Raw genomic sequence first — 22,949 nt, 5'->3', positions numbered from 1 at the left:
CCCTGCTGAACACTTACAGGGGTTTGCATAAAGTTCACTCTCTCCATTCTGTCTGTGGCAGAGACAGACAAAGTCACCCCAAATCCTATTTCCTTCCCTACATTTCTTCAACACCTTAGAGTTGACCAGGGCGACATGACTAGTTTGGGCTGATAAGCTGTAAGAGGTTGAGGCATTACTGTCCAGGAGCACCATTCCAATGTCTCACCTGTTTCAGAGAGTACAGCTGCAAGACAGTGGGACTCCTGCTAACCCAGAGCCCTTAGGGGCTCTGTGATGCTGGGCCCTCCATTGACCTTCACTGGCTGTGTAACTTTTGTTGGGTTAACACCCTGTGATCTTGGGCTGTTTGTTACCAAAGTGTAGCTAGTTCATCATGACTGCTATAACACCCAAAATCCTGGGGTTAGTATGGGAATCCTAGGAGATCATTAATAGTAATATAACTAGAATAAATGTGAACACTAACTTTCAGTTTCATTGCTTTCTCCCCACCTTCTTGTCTGAATAAATTTGACACAGTTAAAGATCACAACTTGCATTGGGAGAAAATTAGCTATTTTATTTTCAAAGACCTCCATCTAGGCCACACAAAAATATAATCATGTGCCACATATAGTCATGTGACCTTTCAGTCAACAATGGAACGCATATGAGACAGTCATTATGCGACATTATAATGGAGCTGAAAAATTCCTATCACCTAGGGACATCATAGCTATTGTAACATCCAAGTGCAATATATTACTCACACATTTGTAGTGATGTTGGTGTGAACAAACCTTACTGTGTTGCCAGGCATATAAAAGTATAGCTCACACAATTATATAGAGTACACAATACTTGATAATGATAATAAATGACTATGTGTATGTATTTGCCATACTCTGCTTTTAATCATTATTCTAGCATATACTCTTTCTATTTATAAAAAATAAAAGTTTTCTGTAAAATAGTATACCATATTATGTTGGCAGCAGGCTCACATATGTCACATTCACCTTATCCTTTAATTGCATCATTTTCTCACTCCTGATTTGATCTTGCGCTGTTTTGTACAGTAATATGCTGTACTGTACAGGGTTGTAGGAGCAATAGACTATACCATAGAGCCTAGGTGTATATGCAGTAGGCTATTCCATCTTGGTTTGTGTAATTGCATTCTATGATGTCCACTCAAGGACCAAATTGCCTAATGACATATTTTTCAAAATTTTTCCCCATCATTAAGCAGCTCATGATTGATCAATAAAGAGAAAGCACACATATATGATAACAGTGTAATAATAATCATATTGTTAGCATTTATGGAGCATCTACCATGTGGCTAGATTGTTTACATAAATCCTGGCCTAATCCTGGTAACACTTTATAGAAGGCAACATCATTCCCACTTTATAAAGGAAGAAATTAAGATCAAGGGGGTTAAGTAGAGACGTCTGGTTCTAACAAAGAGGTATATAAGAAAATCAGAAAAACCTCTTGCCATAAACACTTAGAAATGCTGGATAAAACATAATAAAAACTATTTTAAATGCATAGCTGAGTTCCCAAGTAAGAAAGGAGATGCTTACAAGAATAAGGAGGAAACTAAAAATAGAGTTGCTATCACAGGAGCAGATGCTGTAACTGACCTTGGCTCAGAGGGTGCAGGCTTTCACACCCATATGGTTTGAGGTTCTGCAAAGTGAAGAAGGCAGCACCTTCCATGAGAGGTTTGCTAGAGGTTGCCTGCCAGTCACAGGGCAGAGAGAGTGAAGCTTCTCCCATTTACCTGAGCTTAAACAGAAAATCTCCCCTGATATATCCAAACCTCAGGCCTGTGCCTTGTGTGGATTGGGGCTTGAATTAATCTTAGAGCTTCACAAGAATTTACCCAGAAACCCACAAACCAAGAAATTAGCATAAAAATCTATTCCTGCCTGGCGGTACCCTGGAATGTCTTGTAAAATTTTGCGGGAGAATGGTTCCACAATCCAGGCTACAAGGGATTCTCAGAGGAAAACAAGCTGTTACAAGGATGAGCTCACCATAAAAAAATTACAAAACAAATAAAGAAATAAGCTATCATCATTGAGATACCATGAGCAAATAAGACAATCGAGAAGATTAAATGCCAACAAGATGAGAAAATGTAATTCTCATGTTAAAATAAAAAGTATATTAAATATATGTATATATGTAAAATAAGAATGTTTAAAAATATTAGGGAGCTAAAAGAAAGTTGAAAACAGGACAGAAATTAAAAAGAGCTAAACATAACTTATAGAAATTAAAAATATAATAATTAAAAATTAAATGGATGGTTAAAAAAGAAATATTGAACACTGCTGAAGATAAGATTAATAAAATGAAAGCTAGATATAAAGATATTGCCCAAAATGCAAAGGTGAAACAAAGAAATAGAAAAAACGAGTGGTTAAGAGACCAAGAAGATAGAATGAGGATTCTATTTCTCTAAAAGGAGTTCCATAAGCAAAGAAAAGAGAACATGGTAAACAGGCAAAATCTAAAGAGACAATGAACTGGGATTTTCCAGAATTGATTAAAAAATATATGAATCCTCATATATGAAGAATTCAAGGATCTAGATAAATCACAGTGAATCTGCAGAGCACCAAAGACAGATAAAATCTTACGATCAACTGAAGAAAAAAGTTGAATTGGCCCTGGCCAGTTGGCTCAGCGGTAGAGCATCGGCCTGGCGTGTGGGGGACCCGGGTTCGATTCCCAGCCAGGGCACATAGGAGAAGCGCCCATTTGCTTCTCCACCCCCCCCCCCTTCCTCTCTGTCTCTCTCTTCCCCTCTCACAGCCAAGGCTCCATTGGAGCAAAGATGGCCCGGGAGCTGGGGATGGCTCCTTGGCCTCTGTCCCAGGCACTAGAGTGGCTCTGGTCACGGCAGAGTGACACCCCAGAGGGGCAGAGCATCGCCCCCTGGTGGGCAGAGCGTCACCCCTGGTGGGCGTGCCGGGTGGATCCCGGTCGGGCGCATGCGGGAGTCTGTCTGACTGTCTCTCCCCGTTTCCAGCTTCAGAAAAATACAAAAAAAAAAAAAAAAAAAAAAGTTGAATTATCTCCAAAGACAACTTTAGTAGACTTCTCAACAGCAACAAAATATGCTAAAAAAAAAAAATAGGAGTATATCACCAAAGCTCAGGGGGGAAATAATTATCAATCTAGAATTTTATGCCCAACTAAAATATAGTATTATTTTAGAGCAATGGCTGGATCCAATAATTTTTGGACAAACAAAAACTGAATGAAGCTAAAACTCAGATGTATTAGGGGAATGCGAATATTTAATGTTATATATGATTTCTCATCCATCAGAGTTCACATAAGTCATGTCTGGTAACACCAAATATTGGCTAAGATATGGAGTGATGGGGAACTTTCACAGACTGCTGGTGGAGTGAAAATTGAAACAGTTAGTTTGGAGAGCAAGTCGACACTATTGAGAAGAGTTAAAGATAACATTTTCAGTCTGGGTAAGCCTTTGTTCATACTCACAAGGACCTAAGGATATAGATATTATGCATAGTCCTGCTTGCAATTGTGAAAAAGTAAAAGCAATATGTGTTTTAGTAGGGGTATGATAAAGTAATTGTAGTATATTTGTGCAGTGGAATACTACAAAGCAGTTAAAATAAATGAACAAGATATATCAAAAGTCAGGATGAATAGATCTTACAAATAGCTTAAGTGAAAAAAGCAAACCACAAAAGGATAAGATCAGTAGACTATCATCTATGAAAATTTTAAAACATATAAGTCGTATATATATTATTTATGTATACAAATATCATACAAATAATACATATAATAGTATAGAAATTTAGCTGAGAATGACACACACCAACTTGAGATTAGTGTTACATGTGGGAAAAGGAAAAGAGAAAAGGGATGGAGGGCGGGGCTGCGGACGCACCTGACTTTAGCCATACCTGTAACATTTTATGTCTTTGAAATGCACTGTTCTGCATTATTTAAAAATAAAAAGTTAAAAAGAAAAAACTGTTCTGCCACAAAAGTGACATAATGCTAACGACTATTTATTCTCAGTGGTGGTTACATAAACATCTTATGGGGTGTTTTATGTATGTTTTAGTTAGTTTGAAATATTTCATATGTAAATTTTAAAGATTCGGAGTTTAATTCTACTATTAGGATGGCAAGAGGCATGACGGGTTGCTGAGCCAAACTGCCCTGTGTTGTGTGACCTGCCTCCAAAAGGGACACCCCGTGTTCCTTGGCTCACAGGAACAGAAACGTGGAAACTGCAAAACAGATGGGCAAATGGTAGCGGACTCTGCTGCCCCCAAATCGTTTGATCCTAAGTCAGCAGAGGTGGGTAAGCTGAGCAAAGCTTGCTTACACTGCAGGACACCCTCTCAAAATGACAGCACATCGGGTACTTAGAAGAGTGAAGGCATACAAAGGAACTCAATAAAAGGATACTTTCAAAGTCCGTAAGGAGAAGGAAGTCTGTAGGTCCTCACGCCCACACAGGCAGAAAATTGGAGACTTGTTTTCCAGAGAGGAGAAAGGGAATCTCAAGGCTGAAGGATATGAGGAATGACTGAGAGGAGAGAGCCAGACTGAAGACCAACGGGTAAGAGCAAGTTTATATGCTGAATGTCGAGACACTCTCCACCCATCCTCTCCCCAACTCAGCTTCTAGCATGCAGGTGGCCAACCACACTCCACACAGGAGATTAGACACATTTTCTCAGGGGAATCTAACCAGTCCAAGAGAACATCATTGAGGGCTTACTGCACATTGATTACACATCTGCACACACTACACACATACAAACCTTACACACTGCATGCTGATGAACACACATTCACAAATATCACACATATAATTGACACTTCCTACACACACAGCACACACATACCATATGGACACACAATACTTACAAGCCACACACTAACATACACCTCTTCCCATGCTCACATACATAAATGCACTCACACTGACGTGAAGCATACGTGGACAATATGTATAATCATCACATGCCATACACAGTAGGTGCAGGCACACATCCTGAACACAACATGAATACTCGTAATGCACACAACACCTGCAAACACACCCCTGTTCCATGCGTCCACCCTGTGACCCAGGGGCCCTGACACACGCTCTTGCCCTTGGTCTCTGAATGAGGCCTCTGAAGACTTAATCTGCTCCAAACCAACCGACCACCTCTTTCTTTTCATCATGCACAGGCCTTCACCCCACAGCCCCGAGTCCCCGTGCAGCAAAAGCACAACCCCGTATTTTAATCATTGATCATTCATTTCCTCCTTAGTGAGTGCAGGGCAGTGCAAAGGCGAGACTTGGTTTCTGGTCCAGGATCAATCACTTACTACCCGTGCAGCCTTCAGCTAATCCCTTAACCATGTAACCCCATCCTGTTCATCTGTGAAATGAGAACCTAGCGTACTGGGAAGGGGAGAAGACTTTCTGCTCTGGGGTCGGTGCTCTGCCAGCTGTGAGGCAGCACCTGCTTTCCATGCGCCAGCTGCTGGAGGGCTCCCAGGTGTGGGCACTGAGCTGGCACTTTCCAGAAGCCTCTTGACCTCCTAACACCCCTGCGAGGTAAGGCTTCATTATCGCATTTCACTGATAGGCAACGTGAGGCTCAGAGAAATCCTCTGCTTGTCTAAATTTCATAGCTAGGAGGTGCTGGGGTCAGATTTGACTGTAAGTTGGGAGGCTCCAAGTCCTTTTCTCCCCCTCCTCTGGGTAGGGTAGTCCTCACAGAACAAAAAGACGCAGAGAGAGAGGCAACCCTCTGGCCACTTGCAGACTAGTTAGGAAGATAAACACAAATTGAAAGAAAAAAGAAGAAAACTAAGTATGTGAGAGAAACCCTGAATTGGAGGCCCAGGCAATAAATAACTGTTCAAAGCAAAGTGAGGCATGGGGATTCTGGAACATTCCAACCCCACGTTGGGGAACAGCCTCTCCTGAGGGAAACTCCAAGCAGAGCTTGGCCACAAAGGACATTTAGGAGGTTCTTGTGGGAACAGGGGACCCAGGGCCAAATGCACTTCCTCCACAGGGCCTGAGGGTCCCCTGGGTCCCTGCAACACTTCAGCTGGAAGAAGTCAGGGTTTGCACCACAGATTCCGGTGTTTATGGATTTCTAACAGCGTGTGGGCATTTCATAAATGTGATTTGAAACAGTTGGCTGAGAGAAGGGCTGTCCTCACCCCAGCTGCTCTGTAGTTGGGGGGGGGGCATTTTCCTGTGGTCCACATGCACTAGGATCGCGGAGCTCCGCGTCCTCAGCGCCAGTGCCGTCCAGGATTAAATGGGCCCACCTACACAGCAGAGACAATCAGCGTCGCTCAACACCAGCCGCCCTGCTGGAATGCTCCGCTGTCCCTCCACCATGTGTGTGACTGGAGCGGGGCCCTTGTGCTGTGTGGTACATAGTGTCTGGGAACAGGCTCCCATGTTGTGCCCCATGGCTGCTGGCACCATGCCTGTCACTGCCAGTCACCAAGGCCCCAAACCTAGGGCCCCAAGGAGGGAACCCTCAGCATTACACTCAGTAGCCATCTCGGCTCACCAGACCTTCGTGTCTGTGACATAAGAATATATATATTTGGTTTTTGTTCCAGTTCCTGGCACAAAGCTCCTAAAACCCTTAGAATTTCCTGAATGAGGGGCATTTTTGTGTGTGTGATTCGCAACAAACCCCTTTTCACCACACCTGAATTCATGCTAATGAGGTGACACTAGGTGGACCCCTAGCTAACTTTAGGTTGGGGGCTGGGCACCAGAGAGCCCACTGAGTAATTAGAAGGTCCAACCTTACCTCCCCCCCTCAGCCTCCACCTCCTGGTGGGGGGGTGGGGGATCGGGAGAGAACCTGGAGCTTGAGTTCAGTCACCAATGACCAAAAGATTTCATCAGTCGTGCCTATACAATGGAATCCCATATAAAACCGCTAAACATGGAACTCAGAGCGCTTCCAGGTTGGTGAACACACCCAGGTACTGGGAGGGAGGTGGGTATCTGGAGGGTACACAGAGGCTGGGCGCGCCTTCCCCCACACCCTGCCAGTGCACCTGTCCCACTCGCCGCTCCTGTGTTGTATCCTTTATAATAAAGCTGTAATCATAAGTACAGTCAAGCACTGCATAATGACATTGTGGTCCACAGTGGGTCATATACATGACAGTGGTCCCATACTATTATAATGGAACAGGAAAATTATCACCCAGTGACGTCACAGCCATCCTAATATTGTAGTGCAGAACATTGCTCACTTGTTTGTGGCATTCTGGTATAAACACACCTACTGTGTCACCAGTCATATATTCAATACAAGCATAGCACACTGTATTATGTACAGTACGAAATACTTGATAATGGTAATAAATGACTGCATTACTGGTTTATGTGTTTATTATACTATACTTTCTATCATTATTTTAGAGTGTACTTTTTCTACTTGTTAAAAAAAAAGTTTGCTGCAAAACAGCATGCTGTTCTGGACAGGTAGCAGCCTCAGATGTCTCATGTTTATCTTGTCTCTTGACTGCACCATTTTCTCTTGTGCTGATTTAGTCTTTTGTTGTTTTGTGCAGTAACATGCTGTACAAGCTTCAGAGAGCAACAGGCTATACTGTAGCAGGGGTCTCCAAACTTTTTACACAGGGTGCCAGTTCACTGTCCCTCAGACCATTGGAGGGCTGCCAAATACAGTGGTCCTCTCACTGACCACCAATGAAAGAGGTACCCCTTCCAGAAGTGCAGTGGGGCTGGATAAATGGCCTCAGGGGGCCGCATTGCGGCCCGCGGGCCGTAGTTTGGGGACGCCTGCGTCCAGCCTAGGTATGTAGTGGGCTGTACCACCCAGGTGTGTGCAAGTGCACTCTATGATGTTCACACAACCTCAAAATCACCTAACAACATATTTCTCAGAACATATCCCCGAGTTCTGGGAGAAATTCTAAGGAATGATCAAACTTGAGGGGAGTGTTGCAGGAACCCACAAATGTGTAGTCAGCAGGTGGCAGAGATGCAGATAGCTGGAGATCTCCTCTGCAGCTGGGGTCTGACGTGGGGCAGTCTCTGCGACTGAGGCCTTCGCTTGTGCGGTTTGCACTGACTCCAGGAAGTGTCAGAACTGAACGGAAGTGTTGGACACCCAGTCAAGGAATTTGAGAATTGGTGTTGGAACAACAAATTTTGTGTCAGGAAAAAAAAAACAACAAAACTCCACACAACAGTGTCTGTCTTTTCTACAAAAATATCCCCTAAATTGCTACCAGCAGAGTTTCCAGCCCTTTTGAGCAGAGACCCTGGACTTCCAGGACAGGCCCCCTCGCATCCGCACAGCGCTTTACGGCCTACAGAGTCATTCCACTGTCCTGCCAAATTTCTCATCACCACAACTCCAGGAGGCAGGTCTTAAATTCAAAAAGGCATTCCTTCTGCTCAACAGACGTGTCTACTGATTCTCTCTGCCAGGTCATAGAGGATCAGGCGATGGAAACATTTGGGCCAGAAGGTTCTCTCTCCCACCCCCATTTTATAGACAAGGAAACTGAGGCCCTGCAAGGCTGCGACTTGCTCGATATCCACCCAGCTCAGCAGGGCCGATCTCCGGCGGCCAGGTGTACGGAAACCAGCGCTGGGCACTTCCTGCTTTAGAGGAAGCCACCTTTTGGGACCAGAGTCTCTGCAGAGTCCTCAGGGCCTCGCCTCAGAGGCGGGGCCGGCGCCTACAGATGGCCAGAGAGGAAGTGGAAAGGGAAGTGAGCCCCTCTCCTCCTCCCTCCCAGAACAGCCTTCCCCAGCACATGTTCAAGTCACAGAAATCTCTCATTAAAGTTTTACAGTTTAACCACTAAACATGTTACTTTGTCTCCATAATTTATACCTGACCTGGGTGTCTAGACATGACATCATGGTAAGGTATGCCTCGTTCTGCGTTCTGCGGGAAGTTTACAATAACCAGAGCTCAGCGTCATAGTTACAACGGCCTTGCTCTGCGGCAGAGGAGAGTCCCGCCGCGGGGAACACAGAGCCACAGAGCCACAGAGCCACGGGTTTGTAGACCTCAGCGGCATCCCTCCTGGCAGAACAACTGCTACGAACTCGTTTCCAGGGGAGAAACAGGCAGCAGGTGACTTACAAAGGTCAGATGGCCAGACACAGTCACAACAACTGGCCTCTAACCCCAACCTACGTCCCCACCACCTGCTGCCTCCCAAGGTCCATTCACAGCATCCGCTGCCTTGAAGGGAAATGTGGTTGGACCCCAGACCCTAGCTGCAAATCTCTGCTCCCTAAACAGTACCTTTGCAGGTGAGGTCACCTGCCCAGGGCTCCCCTGGCAGCAGAGCCAGGGTCTCCTAATACCCTCCACCTGTCAGACTTCCCAGAGTCACTGGTACCCAAGGACTCTGTGGGCCTAAACCCATGCTGTACTCAGACCCAGGCCAGGTCAAAACAAAATAAGCAAAACTGAATCTCTCTCTCTCTTTCACACACACACACACACACACACACACACACAACAAAGATTTTCAGATTCATTTCACTTCTAAGCACCTGTTTTCTGAAGGGGAAGACACTAAAATTAGTCAATATGTATTTTTAATACCAATATGCATAGCGCTGGGCAAGTTGAGAGAATAATAATAGTAACAAGAAGCATTTATCATGGGCCTACTATGTACCACACAGTCTGTGCCACATCACCTCATTTGATATACAATAGAATTAACAATCCTGCAAAACAGGCATCATTGTGCCCAGTTTATGGATGAGGAAACTGAGGCCCAGGAAGAAAAACTAACTTGCCCACAGAGTGAGTGTGTGGAGCCAGGATTTCAGCCCTAGGTCTGAATTGAAGCTCATGGTCTTTCCACTGTCCGGGTGGGGTGAGAGACACAGAATCCCTCTGCAGGGACAGATGTGCTGGGAGTGTAACCCCTTGGGAAACTGAGTCACCAGGAGCAAAGCAGTCTGCCAGTCACATGACAGTAAGAAAGGGGAGGTCATCAGCCCTTTTTCCTCCAGGCTGGGTGGAAAGTCACTGTCCACATGGTGCTACAAGCTAGCCTGGCTCATTCTCCGGCTCTGGGGTGGTCATGTGTGGGACCCTCGGGGACTGCTTGTCCTGTTTATAAAACCTGCACACTCTCTCCCTGGGTTTCTGATTAGGTAGAAAGGGTCTGGCATCACCACCACCTGGATGTCCTGCACAGGCATATAAGAGGGTCAGTGTTGGCCAGGCAGCAAAACTGGAATGTCCTCAACCCCTCCCCGAGCCCAGGGCCCAGGGGCTGTGGCTCTGTTAGAATGGTGCAGAGAGAATGTTCTTGGCTCCTGTGGACCTCAAGCTGGCCTTAGTCAGTCATGTGTCACTGGATGAAAAGTGTTTAAACGGAGTTGGGAAGGCATAGTTCATCAATCACAGGTGTCGGGAGCAGGAGGACCAGGCATAGTAATAAGGATGGAGGCCATTGTGGTCTGTCTGCTCTGGAAAAATATTGGGTAAACTGAGTCCATTCAACGAGAGAAAAGAGACACTGTATGACAGGGGACTACAAATACGAAGCCAGGTTTGCACGCAGACACAAGGCCAGGGCACAGGACTGGATGAGATATAAAAGAAGAAGCCTCTCTCAAGATGAGAGTCCTTCCGCCCAGGATGTGAGCGCCCAGGTGTCTGTGTGGGGCGGGGGCCACAGCAGCCTCCCCGGCCATCCAGCCCCTCCCTACCTCCCACTTTCAGCCTTGAGATGTCACCTAGGCAGCCAAGGGCCGGGGCCAGGAACCCAGCTATCCCTCTGCCACCTGCCAGAGAGATTGGGACTGGAAAAGCACCAGAAGTCATCGAGCAAGAGGTTCCTTGGGCTGAACCCTCTGTAAACACCACCCTAGCCCAGAATAGGCATTACATTCCATCTGCAGCCTCAGGCTCTCTGAGGTAGACACGCTCCTCTGTGAATCTGACCGGAGAGAAGCCCCCAGCCCAAGGGGAAAGGAGAGAGCCAACTGTGGAGGATCTAGGACCACCCTGCTCTGGCTCGCTCTATTGCAATCACCTCTGGTCCACAGGAGCCCCCTGAGCTCCCTTTGCACCCCCAACCCAGGTGCAGGCCTCCTTCTAGGACACTGAGCCCCGCCCTTTCATTCTAGCTGCTGCCAGCCCAGCTCCTGAATTTCCAGGTGGGAGGCAGACATAGGCCACCAGGTGGGCAGCTGTGGGAATGTGAAGTCTCCTCTCCCATAACTCACAAGGGATGGGATCACAGGGCAGGGTCGGGGGCCCACAGCTCTCAGACTTTTCCAAGAGGCCCTTCCTGACTTTTTGCAATCTCACTCTGATTTGCAAGGATGCACTGTCTTTGTGCTTCAACTGAAATGTCTCTTTTCGTGTTCTGATCCTTAGCTTCCCCTTGGCACGCTGGCTGACAATAAGGAGGGTGCGCCGTGTCCGTGTTCACCGCACCCTTGTGAAGTACCCTTGGCCCATTTCATAGCTGTGAAAACTAAAGCTCAAGGTTGTGGGCTGGCGGCTCACCTTGGTCAGCCCCTTTAGATGGCCATATTCAATCCCTGACCAGCTTGAGAGTGTAAAGGCCCAACCACTCGGATGCCCAGCTCAGGGCAGTTCTGAAGGGCCTTTCCTTCCTCCAAGTCAGAGCTCCCCTCGGGCTGGCTGAGATCCTCACTAAGAATGCCCTGCAGCCCCACAGCTCACCTGGCTCCATCCATCCTGCTTCCCGTCCCAGAACAGGTGTTGCTCCTCAGAGCACCTCTCAGTAAACTTCCTGCAGCAATTTTCCTCCCAGAGTCTGTGTCCTAGGGAACCCAACCTGCGACAGCTCTCCTGTCTCCCCACTTTCTCCATTCACATGTCTTTGGCCCCGTGGACTGGCTTGGTCTTCTTGGGCCACAGTTAGTAGGAGTGGAAACCTTTCCTCAGAGGCTGTGATGGTTAATTTCCTGTGTCAACCTCGTAGAGCTAAAGGATACCCAGAGAGCTGGTAAGACAGTTTCTGGGTGTGTCTGAGAGGGTGCTTCCGGAGGAGATGAGCATTGAATTGGTGGACCGAGTACAGAGGATCGCCTTTCCCGACGCAGGCGAGAGTCACCCAATCCTGTGAGGGCCTGAATAGAACAAACCAGGGAGGAAGGTTGAATCTGCTCTCCGAAGGAGCTGAGTCTTCCATCCTCTCCTGCTCTCAGAGAACAATGTCCCTTCCTGGTTCCAGGTCTACTGCTTCGCCTGGAGTTCACACGGGCTCTCCAGCCTCCAGCTTTGCAGACACAGATTGTGGGACTTTTCAGCCTTCTTAATTGTCTGAGCTGAAAACTCAATAAATCTCTTTCTATATATCTATATCTATGTATCTATATCTATATATCTATATATCTATATATCCACATATATATCTATATATATATCTATCTATATCTATATATAGATATATATAGATATAGATAGATATATATATCTTATTGGTTCTGCTCCTCTGAAGAACGCTGACTAGCTTATGGGAAGAAAGTAGGTTGGCATTTTTCCTTTTAATTAAGACAGCAAAATGCCTAAGGACGTTCCCTTCAGAGCTAGTATCAGGGGCCCCAGAGCGGCCAGCTTGGCCCACAGAGTGGCATTTCTCTCTCTTTTTTTTTTTTTCTGAAGCTGGAAACGGGGAGAGACAGTCAGACAGACTCCCGCATGCGCCCGACCGGGATCCACCCAGCACGCCCACCAGGGGCGATGCTCTGCCCACCAGGGGGCGATGCTCTGCCCCTCCGGGGCATTGCTCTGCCGCGACCAGAGCCACTCTAGCGCCTGGGGCAGAGGCCAAGGAGCCATCCCCAGCGCCCAGGCCATCTTTGCTCCAATGGAGCCCTGGCTGCGGGAGGGGAAGAGAGAGACAGGGAGGAAGTAGGGGGTGGGGGTGGAGAAGCAAATGGGCGCCTCTCCTATGTGCCCTGGCCGGGAATTGAACCCGGGTCCCCCGCACACCAGGCTGACGCTCTACTGCTGAGCCAACCGGCCAGGGCCCAGAGTGGCATTTCTCACAGCCATGACCGGGACTCACACCACTGACCTGCAGAGGTTGTTAAACACACCAACACCTAGCTCCGTCTCAGAGGGTCTCCAGCCTCATCAGCCACTAAGTCTCCAACCCCACCAAGCTTCAGGTGGGCACTGCCAGCTCTTTTGATGAAAATAAGTGGTAAAACTCAAATGGTCTCAAATGTCAAAGCCATTGCAAACTGATTACAACTGCCCATTACTACCTCACTAGCATCATCTAGTTAAATTCCACTATAAAAAGATGCTATGCTATTTATTTCTTTTAATAAGATTGGAGTTACTGATAACAGTAAATAACATTTGCCTCCAGTTTTACTCTACAGAGTTTTTTTTCTTATATAATACCTCAAAAAATCTTCCAAACCACCCCAAGGGGTGAGGTTAGGTTAAGGACTACCTGCATTTTTTGGACAATGAAACAAGTATGGATTTGATCCTATAACACTTAACCCAAATGAACCCCAGTCCTTCCACCACACCTCAGTGCCTGCCTGGAAAATAGAAATCATGGGAAAATGATTGTCTGCCTCTCACTGGGGCTTTCCTTACTGGGGAGGAGTGTGAAGCGGCCCTTTCCTGCTCCCACCCCCGTTTTTGCAGTCAGTGTACTGTTGGCCGTATCTAAGTTACCAAGGGCCATGCTCGCTAAGGACAGCCAGAAAGCTGACTCAAGGATGTGCAAACGATCTCCCCTCTCTTCAAGCCATTTTTCCTTGGGGGGGGGGGGCGAACGTAGGAGCCTGAGCCCCGAAGTGCAGGGCTCTGCGGAGGGCTCTCCCCACAGCCCTGGAAGCCGAGCTCCTTCACTCTCTCCTGAGCTCTTTAACCCCCAGCAATGTGAGGACAGCTGTGGGGTGTGTAAATCCTCCCAGGTGCAGACCAAGCCAGCCACGTAAGCGATTCCCTCCAGGGAAGAAAAGCTAACAGCTCTGACTCCGAGACTTAATTTGGGCAGGATGGGGTGGGATCTGGAAATTTCCAAATCAGAGGAACTGGGAGGCCACATGGCAGAGTGGATTTCCCATTCAGATGGGCTGCATGTGGGAAATTATTTGCAAGAGAAGCAGAGAGGTAGTGTGGTGGAGTGGAGATTGCGGGGTTTAGGGCTCAGTGAGTGAGTGGGGCTCATGTCGCAGCTGTCACGGCCCTCCCAGCTGGGTTGCTTTATCCTCATTCGTCTCACACCCATTGTTTGAGCACTGGATGGACAAAGAGGACTCGGATGAAAAGACTATCCTATGTCTTCCTCACAGGGTGGTCTTGACGCCTCATGGCATGTCCATGAAAGCCCAAGACCCCTGACGATAAATACCTGCTGAAAACAAATGTGTGCTAGAGTCCTAGGCAAGAGGTGGGCTGCTGTCTGAAGCTTACTTTGAAATGTACCAAAAATAAGATGGAGAATGGAATGGAGAGATGGATAGATTAGCTCACAAAACAAAGATAGTAAAATGATAAATGGTGAGATCTAGCTAATGGCCATGGGGTGGAGAGTTCACTATAAAGCTCTTTTAACGTCTCTGTATGTTTTAAATTTTTCATTTAAAAGGTAAGGGCAATTTTTTTTTAACAAATGATGTTGTGAAAACTGGATATTCGTATGCAAAAGAATGAAGTGGGACCCATACCTAACATTGTACGCAAAAGGCAACTCAAAATGGATTAAAGACCTAAACCTAAGACCCAAACCATAAAACTCCTAGAAGAAAACACAGGAAAAAACTTCATGACATGGAGTGTGGCAGTGACTTCTTGGACATGACACCAAAAGCACAAGCAACAAAAGTAAAAATAGACAGATGGGACTACATCAAGCTTGAAAGCTTCCGGGAATCAAAGGGCACAATCAGCAGAGTGAAAAAGCAACCAAGGAAATAGGGGGAAATATTCACAAATTTTATATCTGATAAGGGCTTAATATCCAGAATATGTAAAAAGCTCCTATAACTCAACCACAAAAAATAAACAACCTGAATCAAGAATGGACAAAGGACATGAATAGACATTTCTTTAAAAATAATACACACACAGCCAGCAAGCATATAGAAAGATGCTCAGTATCACTAATCATTTACAGAAATTCAAATAAAACAAGATTCCACTTCACACCCATTAGGATGGCTACAATTAAAAAGAAAAGGAAAGAAGAAAATAGCCAGTGTTGGTGAAGACGTGGAGAGAAGTTGTGCACTGTTGATGGGAATGTAAATTGGTGCAGATACAGTGGAAAACGGTACAGCAGTACCCCAAAAAATTAAAATAGAATTACCATCTGATCTAGCAATCTCACTTCTAAGTATATATTCAAAATAATAAAAAGATGAATCTGGTGGGGTTTTTTTTACTTTTTTTCCCATTGATTTGAGAGAGAAAAAGTGAGAGAAAGGAAGGGATAGAGGGGGGAAGGAAGAGAGAGAGAGAAGCATCAACTTATTGTTCCACTTTATTGTTTCATTTAGTTGTGCACTCATTGGTTGCTTCTTGTATGTGTCCCAATGGGGATTGAACCCTTGACCTCAACACAATGTTCTATCCATTGAACCACCCAACCAGGGCTAAAAGCAGGATCTTGAAGAAATAGTTGCACACCCATTTGTGTAATAGCACTATTCACAATAGCCAAGAGATGGAAGCAACTCAAATGTCCATAGACAGATAGATAGATAAACAAAATGTGGTATATACACACAATGGAATATTGTCAAGTCTTTTTTTTTTTTTTTTTTTTCTGAAGCTGGAAACCGGGAGAGACAGTCAGACAGACTCCCGCATGCACCCGACCGGGATCCACCCGGCACGCCCACCAGGGGCGACGCTCTGCCCCTCCGGGGCGTTGCTCTGCTGCGACCAGAGCCACTCTAGCACCTGGGGCAGAGGCCAAGGAGCCATCCCCAGCGCCCGGGCCATCTTTGCTCCAATGGAGCCTAGGCTGCGGGAGGGGAAGAGAGAGGCAGAGAGGAAGGAGAGGGGGAGGGGTGGAGAAGCAGATGGGCGCTTCTCCTGTGTGCCCTGGCCGGGAATCGAACCCGGGTCCCCCGCATGCCAGGCCGACGCTCTACCGCTGAGCCAACCGGCCAGGGCCTCAAGTCTTTTTTTTTAGAAAATTAAGTTTGACAGGGTGACATTGATCAACAAGAGTACACAGATTTCAGGTAAACAACTCCATGTCATTTGAACAGTCGATTATGCTGTATACCCAAAATTCAAAGTCAAATCATTTTTCATCTCTTTAGATCTGTCCCTCTTTACACCTTTTCCCCAACCTCCTTCCCCCTCCCTCACCTTCATCCCTCTCCCACTGGTAACCACTGCACTTTTATCTATGTCCATGAGTCTCAGTTTTGTATCCCACCTATGTGTGAAATTAAACCATTTTTAACTTTTTCTGATTTACTTATTTCACTCATTATAATGTTCTCAAGGTCCATCTACGTTATTGTAAATGATACTATGCCATCATTTCTTACGGCTGAGTAGTATTCCATTGTGTGTGTGTGTGTGTGTGTGTGTGTGCGCGTGCGCGCGTGTGTCCACACACCACATCTTCTTTATCCAATCCTCTATCAAGGGGCACTTTGGTTGTTTCTATGTCTTGGCCACTGTGAACAATGCTGTGATGAACATGGAGGTGCATGTGTCTTTACATACCAATGTTTTCGAGTTTTGGGGGTATATACCCAGTAGAGGGATTGCTGGATCATATGGTAGTTCTATTCTTAATTTATTTTGAAGAACCACCATAGTGTCTTCCATAATGGTTGCACTAATTTACATTCCCACCAGCAGTGGGGTTCCTTTTTCTCCATAGCCTCTCCAACATTTGTTATTACCTGTCTTGTTGATAATAGCCAATTTAACAGGTGTGAGATGGTATCTCATTGTAGTTTTGATTTGCATTTCTCAAATTGCTAGTGAAGATGAACATTTTTTCATCTATTTGTTGGCCATTTGTATGTCTCCTTGGGAGAAGTGTCTGTTCAGGTCCTCTCCCCATTTTTTAATTGGATTGTTTGTTTGTTGCTAAGTTTTGTGAGTTCTTTATAGATTTTGGATATTAATCTCTTATTGGAGCTGTTGTTTGCAAATATCATCTCCCATTTACTTGGCTACCTATTTTTTTGTTGTCAATTTCTTTTGCTGTGCAGAAGCCTTTTAGTTTGATATAGTCCCATTCATTTATTTTTGCCTTTACTTCTCTTGCCTTTGGGGTCAAATTCATAAATTGTTCTCTACAGCCAAGGTCCATGAGTTTAGTATCTATGTTTTCTTCTATGTAATTTATTATTTCAGATCTTATATTTAGGTCTTTGATCCATTTTAAATTAATTTTTGTGCAGGGGGATAAACCGTAGTCAAGTTTCATCTTTTGCATGTGGCTTTCCAATTTTCCCAGCACCATTTTTTGAAGAGGTCTTCTTTTCTCCATTATGTGTTTTGGGCTCATTTATTGAAGATGATTTGTCCAGATATATGTGGTTTTATTTCTGGGCTCTCAATTCTGTTATATTGGTCTGTGTGTCTATTTTTCTGCCAATACCATGCTGTTTTGATTATTGTGGCTCTACAGTATAATTTGAAGTCAGGTATTGTAATACCATCAGCTTCATTTTTTTTCCCCTTAGGATTTCTTTGGCTATTTGGGTTTTTTTATGGTTCCATACAAACCTGGTGATTTTTTGTCCCATTTCTTTAAAAAAATGACATTGGGATTTTGATGGGAATTGCATTAAATATGTATATTGCTTTGGGTAATATGGCCATTTTAACTATGTTGATCCTTCCTATCCATAAACATGGAATATTTTTCCATTTCATAGTGTCTTTTTCTTTTAATAATGCTTTGTAGTTTTCAGTGTATAGATCCTTTACATTCTCTGTTAAGTTTATTCCTAGGTATTTTATTGTTTTGGTTCATTTTTTGACGTTTCATTCTTGGCGTATATGAAAGCAATAAACTTCTATATATTGAATTTGTATCCTGAGACCTTACTGTATTGGTTTATTGCTTCTAATAGTGTTTCTGTGGAGTCTTTGGGGTTTTATATATATAAGGGCATGTCATCTGCAAAAAATGAAACTTTACTTCTTCTTTTCCAATATGAATACCTTTCATTTCTTTCTCTTGTCTGATTGCTCTGACTAAAACTTCCAGCACTATGTTGAATAGGAATGGAGAGAGTGGGCAGCCTTGTCTTGTCCTTGATTTTAGAGAAAAAGTTTTCAGTTTTTCACCATTTAGTATGATATTAGCTGAGGGTCTGTCATATATGGCCTTTATTATGTTGATGTACCGTATATTTCGCTCCATAAGACACACCTGACCGTAAGACACACCTGAGGTTTTAGGGAGGAAAAAAAATATTCTGAACCAAGTGGTGTGTTAAAATATTTAATAAAATACCGTGTTTCTCACTCCATAAAACGCAAGGGCATTTTCTCCTCCACTTTTGAAGGGGGAAAAGTGCATCTTATAGAGTGAAAAATACGGTATTTTCCTTCCATACCCATTTTATTGTGTATTTTAAACATAAAGGGATGTTGTATCTTATTGAATGCCTTCTCTGCATCTAGATAGGATCATATGATTTTTGTTTTGTTTTGTTTTGTTGATACGGTGTATTACATTAATAAGTTTACGTATGTTGAACCATCCTTCTGCTCCTGGAATGAATCCTACTGGATCGTGATGTATTATTTTCTTAATGTGTTGTTGTATTCAATTTGCTAGTATTTTGTTTAGGATTATATTTAGTCTTAGAAAGGACAAAAACTATCTCACATGGTAAAACATAGATAAACTTGAGTGCTAAGTGAAAGAAGCCAGTCACAGGGAGACAAAAACGTGTATGACCCCCCCTTACAGCAGGTGCCTAAAGAAGTCAGAGGCATAGAAACAGAATGTAAAATGGCAGGAATGGGAAAGGGGAGATGTTGTTTATTGGGTATAAAGTTTTAGTTTTCAAGATAGAAAAAGGTTGCACAACAGAGTGTAGATACTTAACACTACTGAACTATATACACTTAATAAGATGGTGAATTTTTCAGTTTTTTTTTTTAAGATTTTATTGCCTGACCAGGTGGTGGTGCAATGGATAGAGCGTCAGACTGGGATGTGGAAGACCCAGGTTCGAGACCCCGAGGTCGCCAGCTTGAGCGCGGGCTCATCTGGTTTGAGCAAAAGGCTCACCAGCTTGGACCCAAGGTCGCTGGCTCAATCAAGGGGTTACCTGGTCTGCTGAAGGCCCATGGTCAAGTCACATATGAGAAAGCAATCAATGAACAACTAAGGTGTCACAACGAAAAACTGATGATTGATGCTTCTCATCTCTCTCCGTTCCTGTCTGTCTGTCTCTATCTATCCCTCTCTCTGATTCTCTCTCTGTCCCTGTAAAAAAGCAAAAACGAAACAAAACAAAAAAAATATTTTATTCATTCATTTTTAGAGAGGGAGAGAGGGAGAAGGGGGCGGAGCAGGAAGCATCGGCTCCTATGTGTGTCTTGACCAAGCTAGCGCAGGTCTCAAACTGGTGACCTCAATGTTTCAGGTCGATGCTTTATCCACTGCGCCACCATAGTCCAGGCACAGGTGTTTTTTTTTTTTTAACCATAATTTTTTTTTTAAGTTGAGGGAAAGAAGAGGTCTAGGTTTAGTGTTGCTGTTCACTCCAGAACGTCCTGGCCCAGAATCCTACCTCTTGGAGAGGGACAAGGACAGAGGCGCCTTAGACCGGGCTGAGTCTCATCTGCTCCCATTTTACAGATAAGCACACAACAAAGGCCTGGCTCAAATTCAGATAGATGCCTGCACAGCTGTGTTGAAACAGAATCCTTGGAGCCCAGGCTGCATCCTCTGAGCAGGAGCTTTCTCCCTGCACAGAACCTCAGAAGCCAAACTTTTGTGATTCATTCACTGAGCACCTCCTACGTGCTGGGCCCTCTGCCGAGCACAGGGACACAGGAGAGTCGGGCTCCTGCTCTGTCATCTGGAAGCTTACGAGTTAGTTGGTGGGAAAGGTGTCTAACAAGTTCTATAATTCATCATCCAATGTGCTAGCTGCTGTGAGTGTGTGCTCAGGCTGCAGAGGGAGCACAGACGATGGCCACACCTCTCTTGATGGTGACGGGATGGGAAGGTAACAGGAGGAAGGGGCAGCCACACGGGCTTAAGGACGACAGAGAAGTTCCTCAGTAAGGCAACATGAGGAAGAGCACTGGCCACCTGGGAAAGCCAGTGTGAAGGCACAGATGTAGGATTGCACTCTGATGATTCTAGACTATTAAAAGCTGCTCAAGAAATCCAATAAAAAGAAGAAAAGAAAAGAAAAAAAAAAGCTGCTCAGTGCCTGACCTATGGTGGAGCAGTGGATGGAGCGTTGACCTGGAGTGCTGAGATCATCAATTCAAAACCCTGGATTTGTCCAGTCAGGGTACATATGAGGACTACTACTAGGAGTTGATGCTTCCCATTCCCCCCACACACACCCTTTCTCTCTCTCCTCTCTCTAAAATCAATAAATAAAAGCTTAAATAAATAAATAAGTAAATAAGAGCTGCTCAGTTTCACAAAGCTTGAAACGAGAGAGGAAGAGTCACAGAGCGGAAGCCAGAGAGACAGGCCCAAGGAGTCCGGGCACCTTGCGATGGAGGACGGGGAGAGGTGGAGGGTTTCCACAGGGTAGCAGCCAGGTCCGCTCTGCCTACTACGGGGTCCCCCTGACGGTTATGTGAAGGGTGGATCTGAGGGCAAGGTGCGAGGCAGGCTCTCAGGGGGCTACTGAAACCCACCCAGATTTTCACCAGAGTGACTGCTTAGACCAGGGGAATCCCTAGGGGCTCACGGTGGCAGACAGTGGCTGTCAACCAGGGGCCAGGCCCCCAGTAAACCTTGGGTGGACAGAGGCTCCAGATTGCAAGGTTGCAAGATTCCCTTGTCATCACTGGGAACATCAGGGTCAGGTCACATCTACACATGAGCAAAGGTGATGCCAAGTAGTCAAGCACCCCCCGCCGAGTCCCAGCTATTCAGGATTCAGGATTCAGGGGAAAAGAGGTGCATTGTGTGCATCCCCCCAAATTCATGCTGAAGCCTGAAACTCGATGGTATTTGGAGACAGTCCTTGGGAGGTGAAGAAGTTTAGATGAGGTCATGAGGGTGGGACTCCATGATGGAATTAGTGTCCTTTTCAGAAGAGACACCAGAGACATCTCTCTCCCACCCTACCCCCACCATGTGAGGACACAACGAGAAGGTAGCCAGGAAGAGAGCTCTCACCAATAACTGAATCTGCCCAGGTCTTGATCTTCGACTTGGCAGCTTGCAGAATTGTGAAAAGTAGATGTCTGTTTTTTTAAGGTCAGTCAGTCTGTGTTATTCTGTTATAACAGCCCACAGTAAGACAAGTAGATTGGAAGAGAGCCTGTCACTGAGGACATGTGAATACAAACTGTGCTGTCATCTCATAAAAATAAATTGGATCAAGCTTCCCCATGGGGCACTCAGGCAGTCCAGAGACTGGCTCTCCATTCTTCCTAAAGGGAGGATGGATCCTCCACTCCTCACGAAACAGAGCCAGTGGGGCTGCATCATGCTTCTTCAGGGCCCATAAACAAAGCCTTCAAAGGTGGGGAGAGTGAATCGGGTGCAGGGTCCTAGTACCCCACCACCTCTCGCCGTGAGGCATTGCACGGATCACCTGCCTGCTCCAGGCTGACATCCCCCAGCTCCAGTGCCGCTGGTGAGGATCATGGTCAGGCACCAGGAACCCAGAGTCGCCCAGCTCCGGCACGTGGTGGTTTGCAAAAGGCATCGGGTTCTGCAGTTCTAGGAGGTGTCGGCTCTACCCACCCCTCTCCTCACCCCGAAGGCCCAGGCCCTGCTTTCCACTGGGAGTTCTCACCCCACGTCCTAAGAGCAAGGTCTTCTCTGCCCAACACTGGGATTAACTGTAAGAAAATGTCTGTCCAGCTTTTGGGAAGGCTGGACCCCCATCCACCTATCCCCCTTTTCTAAAAAAAGCCTGAGCTTAGAGTCAGGATAGCAGTAGGCTTTAACAGAGAAAAACTGGTGAAATGAGTCCGCTTCCACTTGTTAATTGTGGCTTGCCCTTGCTCTCTGAGAGGCATGGACCCCTTTTCTGGGAAAACAGAGGGTGGTTCCCAGACACATTACTCCTTCAGATTGTGGGTCACTGTGGGACCCTCTCAGCAAAGCCGTCCTCAGCTCGGGCACGAGACTCTGGGTTTGCTTTGCTCAGACTCTCCCTGCAGACACCTGTGTTGTCATTCCTTGGTACATCTCAGCTGTGGGACTCTCATGATGAGTCCAGCTCTGCCGGCTGCTGCTCTTTCCCACCTGCTTCCCCTCCACACACATACATACACACACATGTGTCACAGCAGGCTAGAGACAGGCAGGGAGGTCCCAGGTAAGCAGTATAGGGAATTGTTGGTGATGCTGCTTTTTGGGCCCTTGGAAAAACAAAAACACCTGAAAGATAGAATTGTCACATTATAAGTGCTTTCTGGGTGGGGCCCACTGCCATCTACCATAATAGACCAAGGGTTCTGCTAAGCACAGGCAAGCCCCAAACAATCAACCCCATCCTCCCCAAGGGTACGGCTGCGGCCTGCCAATGGACCTGCCCACACTGGGACCACATAAACAAATGAGCTTATGGCTGATGACATTGGTCAAGACCCCTCCCTTTTCTTGGCCACAGTGTGGGTGAATTGTGCTCACTGCTTAGGACCCTAGACTCAGCCAGAGGTTCCGGAAATGCTTCCCTGCAGTAGCGATCTAGGTTGAGCATTTTAGCTACCCAAAACCAAAGGGTGTGACCTTGAGTCCCAGGGTGT

The 22,949-nt window shown here is 45.8% G+C and overlaps 1 protein-coding gene across 2 annotated transcripts in view; it reads right to left on the bottom strand.

Moving 5' to 3' along the window:
- COL26A1 (collagen type XXVI alpha 1 chain) overlaps window positions 1-22,949 on the bottom strand; it is a 200,142-nt gene that overhangs the window by 84,574 nt on the left and 92,619 nt on the right. The window lies entirely within an intron of this gene.

This window comes from Saccopteryx leptura, chromosome 4 (genome assembly GCF_036850995.1).
Source record: "Saccopteryx leptura isolate mSacLep1 chromosome 4, mSacLep1_pri_phased_curated, whole genome shotgun sequence".
Lineage (NCBI taxonomy): Eukaryota > Metazoa > Chordata > Mammalia > Chiroptera > Emballonuridae > Saccopteryx > Saccopteryx leptura.
Note: the sequence above shows the minus strand (reverse complement) of the source record. Positions and strands in the feature narration are given on the sequence as shown.